This window comes from Canis lupus, chromosome 20, assembly GCF_048164855.1.
Source record: "Canis lupus baileyi chromosome 20, mCanLup2.hap1, whole genome shotgun sequence".
NCBI classification, from domain to species: domain Eukaryota; kingdom Metazoa; phylum Chordata; class Mammalia; order Carnivora; family Canidae; genus Canis; species Canis lupus.
In genome coordinates, this window is record NC_132857.1 from 57,145,922 (window position 1) to 57,168,575 (window position 22,654).

At 43.8% G+C, this 22,654-nt stretch overlaps 1 pseudogene; it reads left to right on the plus strand.

Moving 5' to 3' along the window:
- The first annotated feature begins 7,759 nt into the window (after positions 1-7,759).
- On the plus strand, positions 7,760-7,879 carry LOC140612193 (U6 spliceosomal RNA; annotated as a pseudogene).
- The last annotated feature ends 14,775 nt before the right edge of the window (positions 7,880-22,654 follow it).

Genomic DNA, 22,654 nt, shown 5'->3' on the forward strand with positions numbered 1-22,654 from the left:
CGTGCTCATGTTCAGGCCGGACAGACACACAACGTGTGGAAGGTGCAGCGCGCTGAAAGCTGCAGGGAGGGAAGGGGCGGTGAGCCTCTGGGAGGGGATGTGGGGCTGGGATCCTACAGCCTGGAGGGGAGGGCATGTGGCCTGCAGGGGAGGGGATGTGGGGTTGGGATTCTATAGCCTGGAGGGGAGGGTATGTGGCCTGCAAGGGACAGGATGTGGGGCTGGGATTCTATAGCCTGGAGGGGAGGGTATGTGGCCTGCAGGGTAGGTAATGAGGTGCTGGGATCCTACAGCCTGGGAGGAGGGCATGTGGCCTGCAGGGGAGGGGATGTGGGGCTGGGATTCTATAGCCTGGTGGGGAGGGCATGTGGCCTGCAGGGTAGGTAATGAGGTGCTGGGATCCTACAGCTTGGGAGGAGGGCATGTGACCTGCAGGGGAGGGGATGTGGGGCTGGGATCCTACAGCCTGGGAGGAGGGCATGTGGCCTGCAAGGGAGAGGATGTGGGGCTGGGATCCTATAGCCTGGAGGGGAGGGCATGTGGCCTGCAGGGGAGGGGATGTGGGGCTGGGATCCTATAGCCTGGAGGGGAGGGCATGTGGTGGAGGAGAGGGTATGTGGCCTGCTGGGGAGAGGATGTAGGGCTGGGATCCTACAGCCTGGTGGGGAGGGCATGTGGCCTGCAGGGGAGGGAATGAGGGGCTGGGATCCTACAGCTTGGGGGGAGGGCATGTGGGGCTGGGATCCTACAGGCTGGGGGGATGGCATATGGCATTAACGAGAGTCGAGGCCGAGTCCCTCACACACTTCATCACAAACAACGAGGCAGCTTTCCTGAAGTGCATCCGTGGGAACGCCTGTAGAAATCTCAGTGTGCCTGTTTCTGAGTTAAGAACCCAGAATGTTCACAAACTAGGAAACAAAACACATTTTCTGTTGGGATAGTTCATGCCATAACATCTTGGGTTCCGGTTTTCAAATTTGCCGCTCAAAGACTGCCCCAGGGGCTTTGCTTCAGTTCTCTCTACCTGTGCAGAATTGCCAGGGTTCCAATGGAGCCGCGGTTGAGGGAGAGAAAGATTACTGAGCCTTTTTTACTCACTGTTTAAAATTCAAAAGAAGAATTATTTCATAAGGTCAAACAGCGGCATTGAAGAGCGCTCAAAAAGAGGTCATAAAAATATAACCAATAAAACTGGACCTCTCTGTGACCTATCTCAGCACGTGTCCTACAAAAAAAGAAACACCCCAAGAGGTATCGAGAAGCAGTTAAAGACACAGGGAAGTCTCGTGAAGAGGCACCAAAGGGGACTGCCATTGACCGCACAAAACCAAAACTTCCTAAAGATTCTTTCCCGGAGTTTGCACAGCAGAGTTGATGCCCTCAGTACTTTCCTCCACATACAATCAGACTTTCTCTCCCTCAATTGAGTGCGTGTTGGCTCTGCTTTTCCCTCTGCCCCTACACTCACGTATTTACACCCAGGACCAAGAATAGCAATTTTTTTTTTTTTTTTTTTTTTTAGTTTTTATTTTTTGAGAGAGAGAATGAGCATGCGTGTGAGCAGTGGGGCGGGGAGGGGAGCAGAGGGAGAGAGAATCTTCGGCAGGCTCCATGCCCAGCGTGGAGCCCAGTGTGGGGGCTCAGTCTTACGATCCTGAGATCATGACTTGAGCCAAAATCAAGACGCCTAACCAACCGACTGAGCCACCCAGGAGCCCCGGCAATTACTCTTTATAATGAAATGGCATGTGACTCCGCATGGAAATTAGTTTAGTCTTTTCAACTATGTCGGTTCTGTATCAGTTCTTCACAACAGAGTAGAACAATTCGAAAAGGCCAAGACCAACATGACCCCTTGTAGAAGGACATTATGAATATGTATTTATTAGTGATTTTTTTTGTCTTTGTCATATAAAGATTTAACCAAACGCGTAGAGAGGTCTTGATCTTTAAATTATCAACTACTGCTTCATCTATCCTTCATTCTTATTCACTCTGAATCTCTTGAGTCCAACCTTTAGCTAGATATGCTTGAACCACATAGATTCAGCCCTCTGGCATTTCTGACGGTACACAATTATTATGCGCACTTTCCGAAAGCTCTCTCTCATTGTAGAAACTTTAGATACAGTAAGAGATGATGGCAGACCCTCAATGAGAGTCCAGACTATCTAGTTTTCAGTTCAATGCTGGTCTCTGTTTAAAGTTTGCTGAGAAGAAATGTTGGTGACGGAAAGGAGACGGGGATGAATCATACAATCAGGGATGGTAGACCCTTGAAAGGGGAGTCCTGACTGAAGAAGGTAAATGTGCCTTCCCAGACTTGCTTGCCTCACATCATTTTCCCACCTTTCCCCCTCCGAGGGAGGCTCACTCCATAGACTGGATTTCTCAAGTTCTCTCACCTGCTGGTTAATGGCCAATGGAAGTCATTGGTGGAAGGTTAGGGAATAGAAGGAGGAGAGAAAGCAGAGCATGATTCCTACCACTACCGATTTCGTCCGGGCAACCAGTCATTTGGCGGCCAAATCTGACCAGAACCAACAAAAGGCCATTCATTTGTCATTATGGCGTAATCTATGATGTGTGCATCATATTGCTTTTATTAAATCTGAAAAATCATGAGTTCGGAAACGTATCTGCTCTGAGGAGTTCCAGGCAAGGGACAGAGACACATAGTTTTGCAAATTTTGTCAGGACTTTAATTCACACAAAAAATAGAAATATAATTGGACGTTAAATTTAACTTTTCCTATTGTCTTGGATTTTCAGAGAGAAAAATGCAGTGGCCTAAAGCAGATGCTAAACCACTCGTGAAGGACATACTGGGAGACTGTGTACTTACTCCGTCAAGATTAGCCCCCTCATCCACCTCCGGGCTATAGAAGATATGGCCAAGAATTCATTTGGGGGCTAAAGGGATTAATAGTAAGATTTTAAAGGGAGAATTGTTGGCATTCTGAACATTCGTCATGGAGGACATGATGGGCACTTACTCTTCATCTCAATCCAAGTGAGGGATGGCTTCAGGAGGAGCTCAGAGAGAATCTGACCTATGAACAACTAGAAGATGTGAGGACTGGATTTGACTTAGTCAATGAACAAGGTTATATCTGGAGTTTTTCCATTTTTAGAATTTTTTTAAAGATTATATTTAGGTGAGAGAGAGAGTAAGAGCGAGCACCAGCAGGGAGAGAGGCAAAGGAGAGAGACAAGCAGACTCACAAGTGAGCAGGGCGCCCGATGTGGGGCTCTATTCCGGGAGTCCGGGATCACGACCTGGGTGGAAGGTGGGTGCTCAACCACTGAGCCACCCAGGTGCCTCTGGAGTTTCTCCTTTTTGGTGGCAGAGGGAAGGGTCAGATTTGAGGTGGCTCTATTTCCACAATTGAAGGGAAAAGGAAAAAAAAAATGTCCTTGTGGTCCAGATGCCCACCTGGAAGAGTGTCCTCAAGAGGGACTCTGCAGGAGTGAGGAGATGGATGGAGACAGAAGGACTATTCAAAGCTTGAGGGCTGCCAGCAGGTGAAAGGATGAGTCATACAAATACCCAATGGAGACTCATCTTCGAATATTGCACCCAGAGGTCTCCAGTGAAACTTTTCCAGTCCCATAAGACCTTTTCTGATCCTACACATTTTAATTGACCCTAGAAAATAGGAGATAACATGGAGTCTGTAGCAAACATATCAAAGAGAGACTGAATAAACCTATTTTATTCCTTGTACTTCTCCTAGTTTGAAGGAGGCCCAAACAAGGCAGACATTTAAAATTGAAGGAGAGGATAAAGCCATACTGCCCTGGCTTAGGGATTTTAGCACTGGAAGCAAGAAGAGACTGTTTCGAGGCAGGCACACGGATAGGTCCCCTCTACTCAGTGTATGTGGAGGTTGCCCGCAGCTCCATGTTGAGCATGTTGAGGACTGTGGGCTGCGCTACCTGGACTGAGAAACAGGAAGCGGAGGCAAACATGCCATGTACCCGTCATTTGTAAATTATTTAGGGAAACAGTGCAAATGGACTTGATATTCTCTCTCCACCCTGGGAGAGCCCTGAGAGAGAGTATGAGAAAGGGACTAACACAGAGTAGGCATTCAGTACATTTTTGTTGAACGACAATAACATGACTAGTGGAGCAAATCTACATACCTCATGTGCTAGAGGATTCTTTGCATATCTGACCATCAGCTTCTGCTAAAGAGGACATTGCCTTTGTCAATTGAATAGCCATCCCTTCCATGACATGCATGTGGTCAAACAGGCCCTGGTCACAGTAGAGGCCCATGTGTCACTGGACTGGAGTCTCTAGAGGGGCTGTCACTGAAAGAAAATTACTAACTTCCTGACCATGATTTACCTATATAGCCGGTCCTGAGATTTATCAATAAGACTGGCCAAGTATTTAGACAGAGTCTCTAAGACAAGGCAACTAAGGTTGGTTCTTAGACTAGAAGCCACTGTGGTGGTTGAGGTTCCTTAAACCTCATCCTTGAGGTGCCCGGCTGGCTCAGTCCATAGTGTATCGACTCTTGATCTTGGGGTCATGGGTTCAAGTTCCATTTTAGGCATGGAGCCTACTTAAAAAATCCAACTAGCAAACAAACAAAAAAAACCCCCTCCTCCTTTATGGCCACCACTAGCTCGCTTTCAGGGGCTTGGAGGCTTCTCTCCTCCAATTTACACACCGATAGACCAGTGCCCTTGCTGTTGCTGGAGTTACCTAAAGGGACAGTTTCCCTCTCTCTAATCCATCCTTAATTGGTCATTACATAACTTATCTCCCTAAAATACCGCATTGTCTGTATTTCTTCCTGCTTAAAAAAATACTCAGGAGCTGGTCATTGCTTAGCAAATAAAATCCAAAACTCTTCATCAGTTATTCAAAGATCTCTAGGAATGATACTGGCTTAACCTACTTTTCCAGTCTGACCTTCCACTCCTCCCATCCTGCCCAGGTATAGTCATGCAACACTCCCTGAGTATTTCTCATGCTTTTCCTTTCTTTGCTTGGCTCATGGTACTCCCGCTACCAGGAGTATGCTGTCTCCTTCCACCCATCATTTGAAGCCTGTCTCAAATACTGCCTCCTTTATGAAGTTTTTCACACCAAACCTACTGGCATCCACAAATCAGAAATCAGCTCTCCTTTACTCGGTGTCATGGTCTTATAGACATTACCGTATATTGTCTTATATTTTAATAGGAGAATGGCCATGATCCCTACTGAAAATTTATTTATTTTGTAAAGGTTTTATCTATTTATCCATGAGAGACACACACAGAGAGAGGTAGAGACATAGGCAGAGGAGAAGCAGGCTCCCTGCGGGGAGCCTGATGCAGGACTTGATCCTAAGACCCCAGGATCTTAACATGAACCAAAGGCAGATGCTCAACCACAGAGCCACCCAGGTGCCCTCCAAAATTTATTTTTTTTTAAGTAAAGTAAGTTTTATTGTTTTATTGTTCCTCATAAAGTTTCTTATGCTTGGCACAGCAGGGGTTGTATACAGGGTCACGGATAAATATTTAAAGAGTAAATTAATGTTGAGATGTTAAAAAATGTTTTAGAATTAGGTGGAGGTAGTGATGGCACAATATACAATATTATGCATTACTGTATAATGCAGTAAATGACATTTCACTCCTCTTTTAAATGGTTAATTTTATGTTGCTTGAAATTTCACCTCAGTAGAATCATTTTAAAAGAATGAATTCATGATTGAATGGATTATTATATCTTTCTAGCATTTAGCTGGCAAATCAGGATCACTTTTTTCTCTCGGCTTCCATTTTGCACAAGAGAGCAATATGAACATGTAATTGTACTTCCATATCAGTGGCCTGAATATGTTCTCTAATTAACTTCTCCCAATTTCCCTATCTTCTGGCCAGATTACCTTTGCAGAGCGGTGGCTTCCGTGACTCCATGGCTTCTGATCCCGAGTGAATCGATGGGATTATTCTATTCCCCATCTCCAATTGGACTGACATAAGCCGCGTGGCCCCAGCCAGACTATCTCAGGGAGAAATTCACCACCTACCATAAAAATGGAGAATAGGTTTGAAGGTATCTGCATCTCTCCTCGGTCTGAAGGACAGCTAATCCCAGAATTCATAGACAAAGTACCTTCCCTTAGCTCCAAGTGCGAATCACTGTCAATTACAAACCCCCCTCCCCAGAAATGCATTCTGAGAGTATTTTATCTTTTATCACGGAAGACATTTTAAATGACATCTAAACAAAATATTTAATGGGGCCTAGACGAAGATTTTGAGTGGAGCCATTTCACCTGCAATGACATTCCAGCCACCACGGATGATCCCCCTTCGAATGTGGATGGGCTTGATAAACCCATGGTTTCCACCTCCGTTTTCTGCCCCTCCGATACGCCCTGCCAAATGTCACCGGAGTTGTCGTTCTCACACATTCCCAAATCCAGAAGCATTGCTGTCGACTCATCACTTAGTTTAAAAAGCCCCAACTCCTGAGGTCAATGGTTGTTAGTGTTGGCTGCCCATCGGAGTCACCCGGCGAGTTCCGTACACGTGCTGAGGCCTGGGCCATCGAGTTACAAGAGCTGAGCAGCGAGGCGCGGGCGCAGGCATTTCTTAGGGCTTCTCGGGTGACCCTGATGCACACCGAGTGTCGAGCTGGGCGTGGGGCAACCTCTCACCTGGGACAAGCTCTCAGGAGCTCTGGATCGGAGAGGGCGGAGGGAAAGGCGTGGGATGTAGGGTAGGAAATGAGTAAGAAAGAAAGTCAGACCCATCACGACCGAGGAGAACGGGGCCCGTTGAGGTGTTTCTTGTGGAGGCCGCGGGTCTGAGGCCCAGAGAGTCGGACTCCGCGGCGCAGGTGGAGAGGGAGCCGCTCACCAGCCGTGTGAGCTCACACCCTGGCTTCCGCACGCGGTTCTGGGGAAGGGCCTCCAACTCCCTTCAGGAGGCCTTCGTGTCCACGGCTTAGGGTGGACTCTGTCGCAGCAGTCTATGGCCGTGCTTTGGAAAATGTTTCCCTCCAGTCGCCATGATGAGGTTAGGTATTAGGTAACGTCTTGAAAAATGGCCAGAGGGCTAAAGTGTCAGCTTTACAGCTCGCATACCTGAGAATAACAATGTCGGTTTATTGTTTTTATTCGGCAATATCTTTGGAATGCCTCATAAACAGAAATTAACAGTGACAACCCTGTCTCCGTGTATGACCCTACCAACAGGATGCCAAGGAAAGCCAAGGCCACTAACTGAATACTTTCGAGAATTTCTCTCCCTAATGTCTCATCTGAGGCACATTCCTGGCCTCTTTTGTCTCAGCTGTCAGAGCCATCTTCAGTCCCCCAAGGGTCACTAAAACCCACAGGTAATCATCCATATATATACATATATATATATTTTTTTATGAATTTTGACCTCTCCCCGTCTTATCGCCTATCAAAATTTCCAATAAGCAACGGTGAAACTTGGTATATCTGACTCTAAAGAGAGAAAGTCTGGCTTGAAATATGAGAGGCTAGCAAAGAAATGACCAAAGCATTTTGAAACCACACACATATTTTTAATTCATAACTTTTCTTCCATTTTATCTGAATTTTTATATGTGTCATCCAATTCTAATTGCTGTGTTTTGGAGTTTAAGAAGTTATTAACAAATGAAAAGACAGCATATTGTCTGCACAATCTGGATCTAAAAAGCATTAGTTCGGGTTGGTCCTATACAGAAATCACTCCAGCAAGCATTACCTTCAAATCTGAAGTTTGAGTGCTCGCTTTGGCAACACTTATACTAAAGTTGGAACAATACAGAGAAGATCTGCACGGCCCCTGCACAAGGATGACACACGTTTGATTGCTTTTTCAGAATAATGCATTCCAGATTTTTTAAACCAACCAATATTAATCAACGAAATACAAATTAAGCATATACTATATACGAAACAATATTCCATGTCTGAAAATATAAAATAGTAACCCTGTAGCCCTAGATTCTCTAATTGAAAAGATAGACTCTCTTATGCAATTTCCTTGGATCCTCAAAACTATGATGATATTCTTCTACTACACTAGTGAAATTACTCATTTTCATGAATGTATGTCTGCTAGAGGCTAGGAATTAGGCTATGTTATTTTTTTCTGTTCCCAATGCCTCACTTGAGATAACTAATATTTGTTTGTTGAATGAAAGACCGCCCATAGAACGTGTTTATGTCTATATGTGTACATACATTATGTACGTGTATGTATCTGTACATGAATGTGCAATAGAAAGATGCGTCCAATGTACACACACATACACATACATATATGTGCAACATTTATATGCAGGCACACAATAATTTTAAATTATTAAAATTAATTAATTATTTATTTATGAGAAATCTGGTGGGCGTGTAAAATCAGAGGGAAGAAAATGACAAGCATAGTATAAGATTTCCGTCACGCCAGTGTTGAGAAAACAAGGCTATGCCCAATTTGTCCTGTGGTATTAGAGGACGAGTGGTAGTAACCTACAAAATATGTAGGTGGGAACTGGTTTGGTCAGTATTTCAACCGAATTCCTGGCATAATAATGACCTTTATTGCATTTTTCTGGACACGCTTTTAAAGAGTTTTTCCATGAAGCAGATTTTGGCATAGCTGCTTTCTCATGAGGTCCTGAAAAGACTGTATTGAAAAGAAAGATAACTTCCACCCTAATATCTATTTCTGTATTACATAGAAATGTACAATAAAACATGTGACATAGTTTTTATTGCTTGAATTATATATCCCAAGGTCCAAAGACTGAAAAAGAGGTTTCAATTTATTTTTTTCCAGTACGCTTGAAGGCAAATGTCCTTTAAAATTTGCACATCATGAGAATGGAATGTGCTCAGGGATCAGCTGAAAGTTTAAAACATGAGAACTCTGCAGCTGTGGCTATAGGCTTCGACTCAGCAGGAGAAGACAGGTCCCTTTCTGGCCATTCTGTAAGTTCTGATGAGCCCCCCCGGGAGTCACAGATAATACTCCCTGTCCTGACCAGGCCGCATGGATTTTGAGCCAAACGACGCAGGTGTACAGTAATAAGATCTTACATTTGTATAGCACAGTATGATCTGCTTCTCACTGCAACCTGTTGAATTAGGCAGAAAACTAATTGTCTCTACGTTATAAGCAAGGAAACCAAACTTTGGCGAGGCTTAGGGGTATGAGATAATAAAAACCATGTAATTCGTCTCTGTCCCCGGTTCCTGACAGACCTCGTAAAACCCTTACAATTTCCTAAGTGGTAAGAGCCATTAGAAGCACTTTTTTTTTTTTATAATATTTGGTCTTTGACCCTGGTCCCTGACACTGGGCTCCTAAATCCCTTGGACTATCCTCAGTGATAGGAGTGTCTCCTCTTCTAATGAGGTGACTCTGAGTGGACACCTGGATGAGGCTGGTCACCAAAAAGACCAAGCTATGATTAGAGCCTTGGAACTTTTGGCCTCACCCCCTTCTCCAGAGAAGAGAGAGGGATTGGAAAAGAAGATAGTAATGGATCATGCTTATATGGTGAAAACTCCATTAAAAACCCCAAAAGTATGTGGTTGGGAGCACTTCCACTTCTGGGTTGGTGAACACATGGAGACGCTGTGGGAAGACATGGAAACTGTGGCCCTTAAACATACCTTGCCTTCTGCATCTCTACCATCTGGAGGTTCATATGTATCCTTTATCACATCCTTTTATAATGAGCTGATAAATACTAAGTCAACTGTTTTCTTGAGTCCTAGGAGCCACTCGAGTGAATGAATCAAATCTAAGGAGGGATGTTGAAGGAACCTCCAATTTATAGCTGATCAAGCAAAAGGACAGGTAACTACCTAGACTTGGGATTGGTATCTGAAGTGGGGGGATACTTAACCCACTTTAACTGAACCCTTAACATGTGGGATCAATACTATCTCCAGGTAGATAGTGTCAGAATGGAGTTAAATTGTAGGACCCCCGGCTGGTGATACAGAATTGCTTGGTGCAGGAACACATCCCACATAGCTGGTGTCAGAAGTGACTCTCACCATGTGGTAGTCATGGTGAGAATCAAGGAAAACCTGGGAGGAGGACTCAAGTGGCTTGTAAGGCCCCACAGTACAAAGAGATGAAATTAGAATTAGAACCTGTAGATCTGGTCAGATTTTGTATAGAGGTCAGATTTACAGTCCTACTGTTTCCTATCTACGTGACCGTCTGCAAGATTCTCAAGCTCTGAACTTCAACAGCCTCACTAATAAAATAGGATAAAAATCTCTCACATTGTTACTCTGAGGGCGAAATAACGTGTGAAAACAGTTTGTCAACAGCAAAGTATTATTCAAGGTTTATGTCATATTTTCTCCTTTACTCCCCTGCAAATAGCTGACAGTATATAGGTTTCCGGTAGCATGCAGTTTTTGAAAAACAGGTACGTAATCCATTATCTGCAATTCTGAAATCCCCAGAACTCTAAACCAAAAGTATTTTTAACTCGTTTAGCAGCAAAGTCTTCCCTGAACTGACAGGCCTATTTATTATCTTGTTTTCCCCTATTCAGTATGAATATTCATTTGTTGCGTAGCAGAAATATCAATATAATTATTAGTTGCTGCCTCACGCCTGTAGGTCGTGTCCTGTAATAGTTGCTAACACAGCACATTATCTTTCTAAAACTCACGCATCCAGGATCGCAATGTGTATATAGCCCTAGAGATTTTGGAGCATCATGGGGCTCGTCATATGGAGTAGAGTCCCTGCGACCCAGCTTAAAGATGTCCTGATGACAAGATGTCACAATTCTGGGTGGATTTGGTGTGTTGTTCAATCACCAGCCACGTGTTGGGTCTGCTCCAGAGGAGGCTCAAGACAGCATCAGGGATGTCACGCATTTCCAGTCCCACGCTTCCACTTGATCCCTGGTCCTGAAACTACGGAGGCTATTTGAATGATTCTTCTCACAGTGACACATCCAAGTGCTAGAACCAGAAGCTATGGCGGGAAATGGGTGTGCAAAGACACTGGGCAACAGGGATCTGCGTCTAGATCCCCAAACTACTGTTTACCAGCCCTGCACCTTTGACAGGATTACCAAGATCTTTAAATCTGATCTTTTCATCCTTAAAGTGGAAATTTAAATAATCCATCTGAGGGCTGTGGTAGGTTTTATTTTTTTTTATTTATTTTTTTTAATTTATTTTTTATTGGTGTTCAATTTACTAACATACAGAATAACCCCCAGTGCCCGTCACCCATTCACTCCCACCCCCCGCCCTCCTCCCCTTCTACCACCCCTAGTTTGTTTCCCAGAGTTAGCAGTCTTTACGTTCTGTCTCCCTTTCTGATATTTCCCACACATTTCTTCTCCCTTCCCTTATATTCCCTTTTACTATTATTTATATTCCCCAAATGAATGAGAACATATAATGTTTGTCCTTCTCCGACTGGCTTACTTCACTCAGCATAATACCCTCCAGTTCCAACCACGTTGAAGCAAATGGTGGGTATTTGTCATTTCTAATAGCTGAGTAATATTCCATTGTATACATAAACCACATCTTCTTTATCCATTCATCTTTCGATGGACACCGAGGCTCCTTCCACAGTTTGGCTATCGTGGCCATTGCTGCTATAAACATCGGGATGCAGGTGTCCCGGCGTTTCATTGCATTTGTATCTTTGGGGTAAATCCCCAACAGTGCAATTGCTGGGTCGTAGGACAGATCTATTTTTAACTGTTTGAGGAACCTCCACACAGTTTTCCAGAGTGGCTGCACCAGTTCACATTCCCACCAACAGTGTAAGAGGGTTCCCTTTTCTCCGCATCCTCTCCAACATTTGTTGTTTCCTGCCTTGTTAATTTTCCCCATTCTCACTGGTGTGAGGTGGGATCTCATTGTAGTTTTGATTTGTATTTCCCTGATGGCAAGTGATGCAGAGCATTTTCTCATATGCATGTTGGCCATGTCTAGGTCTTCCTCTGTGAGATTTCTGTTCATGTCTTTTGCCCATTTCATGATTGGATTGTTTGTTTCTTTGGTGTTGAGTTTAATAAGTTCTTTATAGATCTTGGAAACTAGCCCTTTATCTGATATGTCATTTGCAAATATCCTCTCCCATTCTGTAGGTTGTCTTTGAGTTTTGTTGACTGTATCCTTTGCTGTGCAAAAGCTTCTTATCTTGATGAAGTCCCAATAGTTCATTTTTGCTTTTGTTTCTTTTGCCTTCGTGGATGTATCTTGCAAGAAGTTACTATGGCCGAGTTCAAAAAGGGTGTTGCCTGTGTTCTTCTGTAGGATTTTGATGGAATCTTGTCTCACATTGAGATCTTTCATCCATTTTGAGTTTATCTTTGTGTCTGGGGTAAGAGAGTGGTCTAGTTTCATTCTTCTGCATGTGGATGTCCAATTTTCCCAGCACCATTTATTGAAGAGACTGTCTTTCTTCCAATGGATAGTCTTTCCTCCTTTATCGAATATTAGTTGCCCATAAAGTTCAGGGTCCACTTCTGGGTTCTCTATTCTGTTCCACTGATCTATGTGTCTGTGTTTGTGCCAGGACCACACTGTCTTGATGACCACAGCTTTGTAGTACAACCTGAAATCTGGCATTGTGATGCCCCCAGATATGGTTTTCTTTTTTAAGATTCCCCTGGCTATTCGGGGTCTTTTCTGATTCCACACAAATCTTAAAATAATTTGTTCTAACTCTCTGAAGAAAGTCCATGGTATTTTGATAGGGATTGCATTAAACGTGTATATTGCCCTGGGTAACATTGACATTTTCACAATATTAATTCTGCCAATCCATGAGCATGGAATATTTTTCCATCTCTTTGTGTCTTCCTCAATTTCTTTCAGAAGTGTTCTATAGTTTTGAGGGTATAGATCCTTTACATCTTTGGTTAGGTTTATTCCTAGGTATCTTATGCTTTATTCACCATGACCAAGTAGGATTTATCCCTGGGACACAAGGCTGGTTCAACACCCGTAAAACAATCAATGTGATTCATCAGATCAGCAAGAGAAAAACCAAGAACCATATGATCCTCTCATTAGATGCAGAGATAGCATTTGACAAAATACAGCATCCATTTCTGATCAAAACTCTTCAGAGTGTAGGGATAGAGGGAACATTCCTCGACATCTTAAAAGCCATCTATGAAAAGCCCACAGCAAATATCATTCTCAATGGGGAAGCACTAGGAGCCTTTCCCCTAAGATCAGGAACAAGACAGGGATGTCCACTCTCACCACTGCTGTTCAACATAATACTGGAAGTCCTAGCCTCAGCAATCAGACAACAAAAAGACATTAAAGACATTCAAATTGGCAAAGAAGAAGTCAAACTCTCTCTCTTCGCCGATGACATGATACTCTACATAGAAAACCCAAAATTCTCCACCCCAAGATTGCTAGAACTCATACAGCAATTCGGTAGCGTGGCAGGATACAAAATCAATGCCCAGAAATCAGTGGCATTTCTATACACTAACAATGAGACTGAAGAAAGAGAAATTAAGGAGTCAATCCCATTTACAATTGTGGTAGGTTTTAAATGGCACAGTCTATATAGAAGTGCTTTCCGTGGTGACCGATTGATAGTAGGTGTCCAGTAAAGGGTAGATCCCCTTCTCTTTGCCTTTGTTAGCATTGCCATGGTGTTTCCATTAACAGAAATTTCTACCATAAGGTTATTTCTGAAGTTTTTCTTCAAATTGCTGATTTGTGGTGGTGGTGGTGTATTAATTAAAATAGCTGAGGGTTTGTTTTTGTTTTTTTGTTTTGTTTTTTTCTGATTCTTGGTCTGGATCTGTGCCATTTTTAAGTCCACAAAGTTGAATTTCTGGTTTAATTCCAATATTATTTTGCCAAGCTATTTTTTTTTAAAGAAAATAAGCTGTTTTAATAATGTATGAGGATTATAGTGCACGTGTCTCACAGTTTGCAGGGAACAGAGCAAAACACCCATAAGTGATACAGTGTGTTTATTGTAGGTCAACTAATTACATTTCTTAAACCTGGAATATATGAAATTTGATGGTTGGCTCCAGTCTGTAGAGAACTACGGGCACACACTGTATCTTGGCTGTGATTTATTCTGAAGCTCTGACGGCTGGAGCTCATGATAATAGCACATGAGCTTTGGCATGACTAATTCACTGAAATTTTCAAATGGGTCTTGAGTCAAAAAGTTCTCCCAAAGTTTAATTACCACGAGTCATAAACGCACAAAGAGAGATTCCCTCCAGCATTGGAGTTTCTCCCAGCTGCTGTGTTGGGCCGTGCAAGCGTCAACTCCCAGGCCATCAAGGGAGCTCGTGTTGAGGTGCTAAATGTTGCTCCTAGGCTCTCTTTTTCTCAAATAGGGGAGCACATGTTGCAAAAAGAAGGCTTGCATGTCTATGAAGGTGGTCTGTAAGTCAATGGGGAAATGAAGGATAATTCAATAAATGGTCATAGGACCAAAAGTCATCATTAAATAAAATAAACCTCACAATGTGGATCTCAGGAAATCAATGACAAAGTTCAATGTGAACTTCAATGTGAACAGGAAAATCTTCCTAAGAGACTATGGACATCTACCATATGACCTCGAGTCAGGGAAGGAGTCTCAAATAAGGCCAAAATGCACAAACCCTAGAGGGAAATATTACCAGATTTTACTACATCAAAGTTTAAGATGTCTGCAGAACAAAAAGTACTAATAAACAAAATGAGCAGACAAGCCACCGACTGGGAGGTGACATCTGCACATAAGTGACAGATTAGTACCTGGATTATAGAAAGTAGTTCCAGACATTAATAAGAAAAAACTAATGGCAGAGTAGAAAAATGGAAAAAAGATGTAAATCCCAGAAGTGGAAACAGCATTGGCCGATAAAGCGAGGAAAAGATGTTCCATGTGACAAATAATTAGGGAGATGCAGCTATAAACAGTTTTGGCAAAAATTTTCGACGCTCATAATGTCACATTCTGGGGCAATGGTGGAACGACAAGTCTCAGGTGCTGCCCGAGGGCAGCGTGATTTGGTAAAGCCGCTTTGGGGAGGAGATACTTGACATTATCTCCCAAGGTGGGAGATGCCCCCACGCCCTTGCCCAGGAATTCGTTCTAGAGCAGGCTTCCCGCAGACGGGGCAGCGAGCTCTGCCTGGGCCTCGCGGGTGCTCGGACTTTGATCCGGGAGGCTCGGGGACAGGAGGGCAGGGAAGGGACCACAGTGGCCGGAAGCCCTGTGTTGGTTTCTTCTGGACACTCGCCCGTCTCCATAAATATGCCGCATACGTGTCTTCATTCACTACGCACGGAAAATGTTACCCATCCCTGGCCCGGAACGTGTGCCTTCGCTTTCACCAGGTGATAAGCACAGGGGCTGCAAATACGGGCCTACAGCATCGTCTACACTGTCAGACGGCATTGTTTATGATGACAAAGCCTTGGAAGCCACTTGGTGGATTCATTTGAACCGTCCCAACTCCAAGAGGATCTTCTAAAGTTGCATCTCTTCGCTCTGACCCTTACTTTGCTCTTTATTCACATCACATTTCCTCAAAAGGGATATTCTATTATGTGCTTGTTTCCTGGTTACCTCCACCGGGTCAGTTCCATGGGGCAGGAAACTGTGTCTATTTTATTCACTTCTCCATACTCAGAGCATAAAACAGTATGAAGCACAGAGGACAGTAGCATGCTTTCTTCATTATCTAATGAATGTCCATTTTCCAGTTTAATTGTGTATATTCATAAAACCTTACAAAAGTTAAAGTGTAGCAATTAGGGTCCAATGTACCAACATGGAGAGTTTCTTAAAAGTGTAATTTATAAAAAAGGTTGAAAAACTCTTTCTATATATACAGAGTGCGTATACATATATATATATATATGTAATTGTATGTATAAAATACACATGTGTGTCATAAGTATTGTAACCTGGGGTGCTCAGTGGTTGAGCGTCTGCCTTCAGCCCAGGGCATGACCCTGGGGTCCCAGGATCAAATCCCACGTCGGGCTCCCCGCAGGGAGCCTGCTTCTCCCTCTGCCTGGGTCTCTGCCTTTCTCTGTGTGTCTCTCATGAATAAATAAATAAAATCTTCAAAAATGTATATAAAAAGTAAAAACATACAAAATGGCTGTAGATTATTTATATATATATTAAGCATGTATAATAGTATAAAATATGCTTGGGAAAGACAAATGCGGGAACTACGGGGGTACCTCTGAGAGGGAACTGCAGCGGAGGAGACGAGGGTGAGACACAGGGGTCTTCAACTATATCTGTAATATTCCTCTAAAAAGTGACACAAGGAAGGCGACGGGTTAGTACTCGGTACGTTTGCGTAGTGGATACAGAGGAGTTTGTTACATATTCTAGTACATTCTCTCACGTGTGAGAAGTTCTATAATATATATTTGATGTGAAAATGCTATTCACTTGATAAGCAATTCACTTTGTGTAAAGGCAAACATTTGGAAGAACCGGCAAGCTCCGGAGTCCCTGGGATTCGGGCCCCTTCTGCGCATGGATCAAAGTCTTCTTTGTCACTGAACTTACTTTTCCCAAGTTTTACCTGAGAGCGCCAAGCTACACATTTCGCAGGTAGGTGGAAGCCGAGTGCGGAGCAGCAGCAGCCCAGAGTTTGCCCCCGCAGCTGTGTGGCCCCGGCTCTGTCGGGGGGAGGCTGGGTCCCTCTCGGGCCCATCGCCACCCCGACCTCTGGGCTGTGCTGGGCAGGGCCGCTGCCCGGACTGCCACCCAAACGGGGCCATTCCGACACTGCAGCGTGTGTCCTGAGCATCGTGTTCCTCTCTCTGATGCTGAACAGCCCTTTTGAGGCCTTTAATAGATTCTTGGAAGAGGAGGAAGTGGAGGCTAAGGCTAGCTGGCGGGCTCGGGTGCCTGTGTCTGCGGCTCGGCGTCTGGCTCTGAGCTCCCACTTAGTTGGCCACCGTTGTTCTGTGTTGCCAGGTGCACCTGCACACTGAGCAGGGCCCCGGCCACGCGGACTCGACGCCTCCGTGCCTCCAGGCCACCTGGCCCTGGCCAAAACTCTACTTAACCACACGCTGCGGTGTCAGCTCCACATATACGTTGGTTGGCATCTGCAACCACGTCGAATGGGGTTCAGCTTGTTTCCAAGCTTGCAGTGGGAGCACTGTGGAGAGTTGGCGGTGCCTCCTTGAAATGATTTCTACTGTTTTTAATAAAAAGGACTTGCAGAATGTGGCAAAAGGATCAGTTCAACCAGCTGCCCCACACACGGAGAATCCGGAACCTTTCTAGGGGAGCCGCGGTGGATCTTTAGTGTGCCTTGAACTTCATAAATCTCTCCCTCCCCAGATTCCTAATGATGAGTAAAGCAGAGAACTCTGACCTCTTCTTTCCACTCTTACATGGTTCTCTTCCAGGTTGAGAGCTTCTCAGAGCCCGTCAAGAGTTGCCTTCTCGCTCGCTGTAGTGAGTCTAGAAGCTTCAGAACTATGAGAGCAGAGGTTGTCAAATTATGACTCCACAGGCCAGATCCCACCAGCTGCCTGATTTATAAATAAAGCTTTCCTGGAGCACAGCAATACTCATTTCTGTACCAATTGTCTGTGGCTGTTTTCATGCTGGAATGGTGAGGTTGCTTCCTACAGAAGAGAGAATACGGACCCAAAGCCTAAAATATTTACTGCCTGGCCCTTTACTAAAAAGATGGGCTGACCCCTTGGTAAGAGAACCCAGTGGTTTAGGGGAATGACTAGATCACATGCTATGGGCAAGAAAAATCAGGTCAAAAAGACGCTTATGTTCAATTTATACCAACGTTATACCAGGAAAGCAGCAAAACTGGGGGTGAAGTACGCATACTTCATTTATTTATTTTTTTAAATAGAGCCAGAGTCAAAGAAGTACCCCTCCATAAAGTAGTCCTCTCCTTGATCGAAATTGTTCCCTGTTGGCCCATTATCACTCTCCTCAGCACTAACAGTGCAATAACACGGAACTTTAATTTCTCCCTGGCTCACGCTCTTGATTCAAGCTTGCCGGACTCATCATCCCACACTTGATGGCCAGGGGCCACGGTGACCATGACACTGGCATAGCTCAGAGTACCTGGGGAGGCTGAGGACACACGGTAAGCATGCCCTTGAGAGGGCAACACTAACAAGCCTCCCCAAGCTCTGGGTCATGTGTGCATCACCGGTCTGTGTCCCCTTTGTCTTACGAGAAGACTCAGGCAGGTGTTGACTGGCCATAGAAGGCAAAGGATACATATTTTTGTTCTAGGAGTTCCCAAATCACCTGAAGGATCCAAGGAAAATGCCTGCCTCAAAACTGCCATCCACAACTTACTGCAGTAAATGATGTCGGTTTCCAGAGAGATTGGCACGACCAGCTTTACACGCATAACGATGTATTTGACAGAGTTAGCCAAGCCGAGAAAAATCTGCTCTGCATATTTGTTTTTAGACCTGTCTGCTTTGTGGTGACTAGACGGAAGGCCAGGAGGCTTGAAGTCATGGGTCAGTCACGCCCACTTCAGGTTTCAGTTGGACTCTGGAAATGAGGAGTTTGGACCAAATAGCAAGAAAAGGTTCTTTCTGGTTTACAAGACGTTTTCACGTACCCTGCCCTGCTTCAACGCCCCTGGAAATGCTGGAGCCAGCTCGGCAGCCGGGGGACAGTCTAGAGCTAGCAGGGCAAGGTGTGATTCTTGTTTTCCACCACATCCTTCTTTATATCAAAGGTGCCACTCAAGCAGCTGAGTATATTAAGGGTTTGGGTTTTCTTTGTTTTCCAGTTCTAACCCGTGCCCACCACTTAGCCCGTCCTCTTGCCGCGCTCCTTCCAAGTAACCGACCTAAGTTAGTTGATGTCATAGGGCTAAGATTAGAGCAAAGCTAAGAAACCCTGGCAGACATCATAGACAGATCTCTGGCCTCAGAGCACCAGACCTGCTGAACTAAAGCCTAATCCCGAGAATTACAAAAAGGCCAGTAGGACACTGCAGCCTGCAGGAGTCTTAGGGTCTTTCCTTCCCTTCCATGAGCCTGGCTCAGTTAAACTTGTGTGAGGCATTTCTTTCCCAGGTGGTTGTTTTAATCCTGGTGGAGTCTTTGTGGTGAAAACCTCAGACTCTGGCCTTTGTTTTCAGAATCTCTGTGCAGAAGAATTCCGCTGTGTTTCCAACTAGGTTGACACAGGGGCGCAGTATGGTGGATTACGGTGTGAATTTCTGGGGTGAGGCTTGTAGTGTATGATTTTGTACCATGTGGAAGTGATGGATGGAATGTGGGAGCGTTGGACACACTCTGTTGAGGCCTTTCCAGGTTGCCAGATACTTTCTATAAATCCCAAGTGGACAGACAGGCGTGGATTTCCTTTCCCAACATTCCCATCTGGTTACATTTGTACTTCCGTGGGACTGTACCTGAGTGGCTGGGTACTGAATGGTTGGTGTAAAAATCTTCTCGGACAATGAGGAAAGAAGGATGTAATATCCCCCTGCCTGGAAGCTGAGTTTGATGTGGAAAGAAAATAAAATCAATTCTCAATTTGCCCAGTAACATTATGCCGGTCAAACAAGTCATCGAAACTGGGACATTTAATGATTTTAATGTAATTCTGGAGTTTCAGAGATTAAGTGTAGGAGCCAACTATCAGAAGGCATGGTGAGATACTAGATCCTAGATAAAACAAGAACTAAACTAGAAAAACAATAACTGTTGTAGTATCACTTCCTAATGGATTAGTTTATTTTACATGCCCCAAAAGAGGAAAAAAAAAATGTTGCACTTCAGTTAGAAAATGAAGTAAGCTGCAGTGCACATGTACCTCGCCAAATACCAATTTTTAGGATATTTTTGAGACCTGAAGAAAATGAACTGAAGTAGCACAGAAAGACGTTTCAGAGCACAACACTTGAGACACTACTGAATTGGTTTGATAGACTTTCATTTAGGGATAACCATTTCCTAATTTATTAGGACCTAAGCAATACTCAGCTGTTCCAACCAAAGTAGCTCCCTTTTATTCTTTTTTTTTTTCCCTTTTATTCTTAAATGCCTCCTGATACTGAGGATCTTGGTGTGATTTCATGGAAAAAAATAGTTGCTACTATTAAAATAACTAGAAAAGCATTGAATTCGTTTATTTCTGAGGATCATTATGGCCTCTGTAGCAGATATGATAGAATGGAAAAAAAAGAGAGAGATGAATGTAGGAGAGAATAGTGTGACAGACATTACCAGTTTTTATATAGATCCCACCCTCCACTCCATCTCACTCCTTTCTTTCCTTGTTCACAGATCTCTGACTTTGTTCTGATATTTAGAGCAACCATAGCTTCAGGGATAGAGACCAACCCTGGCCTACGTGAATCTTGACTGGTCTAGCCAATCATAGCAATCTTAATCACTAGCCAGTGATTGATTTAACATGAACATATGCTCTTACTCTGGGCTTTGTAGAACTAGAATCTCCTGGGAGTGGTTGCAAAAGCCTTCCTTTGCTAGAAAAAAAAAAAAAAAAAAAAGAGACACACAGTAAATCTGTTTCATCTGCTGGAATTCAGTTTTTAGGGCCAGCCCCATATAGTTTATGGATATGAATGGATAAAGAATATGTGGTATATATATCCAATGGAATATGACTCAGCCATCAAAAAGAATGAAATCTTGCCATTTGCAGTGGATGGAGCTAGAATGTATTATGCTGAGCCAAATAAGTCAATCAGAGAAAGACAAATACCGTATGATTTCACTCATCTGTGGAATTTAAGAAACAAAACAGATGAACATATGGGAAGGAGGGAGGAAAGCAAACCATAAAAGACTCTGAACAATAGAGAACAAATTGAAGGTTGATGGAGGGAGGGAGGTGGGGGTGGGCTAGATGTGGGTGATGGTTATTAAAGAGGGCACTTGTTGTGATGAGCACTGGGTGTGGTATGTAAGTGATGAATCATTGAATTCTATTCCTGAAACTAACATTGCACTGTATGTTAACTACCCAGAATTTAAATAAAAATTAAAAAAAAAATTTGTGTGGATCAGCAAAGACTTACAATGTGAAGACCCTTGTTCCTTTCTTCACCTGTCACTCTCCACCTGCTGTGGTGTTTTTTACTTGCTATTTAGGCATGGGTAACCTCACTGGCATCTGAAGCCTCACCCTGCAACTCAGCATGCAGAGTTCATACTACCCTGACCCTGACCCTGACCCTGACCCTGACCCTTCCCACATCTTTGCTCAGAACCCCGTTGGAGGTGGTGGTGGGGGGGCAGTATTATTGGGCAGGGGCCAGGGAGCAGATGATCTAAAACTTGTTCAACTCAGATGGTAAGACAGGACAGCACATGAGTCAAGGCTCCAAGCTCTTGGTCTTATCCTCCTTTGCCCCATTTAACCTCACAAAATGCAAATCCAAAGTAACATTATTAAGAATTTCAAGATGGTGATTACAGTGTATAGCCCCTAGGCATGGCACTCTTCTGATCCTGAAGCCCCAAGCAAGCACACTGTCTGCATACTCATGAAACCAGCCCTCATCTTCATGTCTGCATGTGTGACCTCAATCTGCCTCAGCTATCTGACACCATTAGAGGAGCACAGCCAAGTTAAAGAAGACAAAAAGTACCTAGGTCTTTAACATTATTAAGCTACTAAATTAACCAACCTTGAGAACTGCCCAGACTCAAGAATTCTTGCTTTTGAGATAATAAATCCCTTGTTTTATGGGCCACTTTTACTTGGGTCTTCCATTAGTCACAAGTGAAAGTATTCTAACTGATAGGAAAAATTACGCATTGATGAAAAAAGTCTAGAAAGGGACGAAGGGTGGTGTTAAGCTAGAGGAGTTTTGCTCTGACGTTCAAATTTATAGCCAGTCCCCTAGAGAATGTAGTTCCTGCTTTTCCCCAATCACTGTGCAGGGCACAAGAGGGCTAGTGTGTTCATTGGAACCCAAGCATAGACAATGCCCTCACTTACACTCCACCCCCTCACATTCCTCCACTCTTAGAAGGCTTCACAAGTTCAAGTAGGGCAGATATTGGCCAACTATGACACAGGGAATAAACACAACACCCACATTGGTTTTTAGGTGCACAAGCATTGAGATAATGAAAAGAGTTTCCTGTGAGCTTCAGCAACAGTTTGAGGCAAAATTATAAAATACATGAGGCTCGTTTGGGGCTCACCTACTCTCTTTATGATAGACTTTTCCATCTTTAGAGATCTTCCCTAGGTAAATATCTTAGATTCTATTCTTGGTCACTCCTACTTACTGTGCTAACTAAAAATTCAAAATGGCATCTTATAAAAAGGTCTAGTTACCTCGCCCCTAAAATTCCTTCAAACTTTGAGTTTTTGTGATTCTTCATTGGCTGCTCTGAGTGTCCCTCCTACACAAAAATCCTGGAACAGTGGATTTTTGGGGACTACGTGAAGTTCCAAATCCATAAAACTTTTCCTTGAATTATGAGGTTAAAAGAAGAATAAATACTGTCTGAAAAAAAAAAAAAGCAGCTTTAGGAAAAAGGTGTGAGAGGAGGACCTTGATGGATGTGCATTTGATAATACATCTGAAGGGAAAGCCAGTCTATTTAGGAGGCCAGCAGGCATGCAGGCATGTATGTGCCTCCCTCTGCCTGTGGAAGTGGAATATAACCCTAAG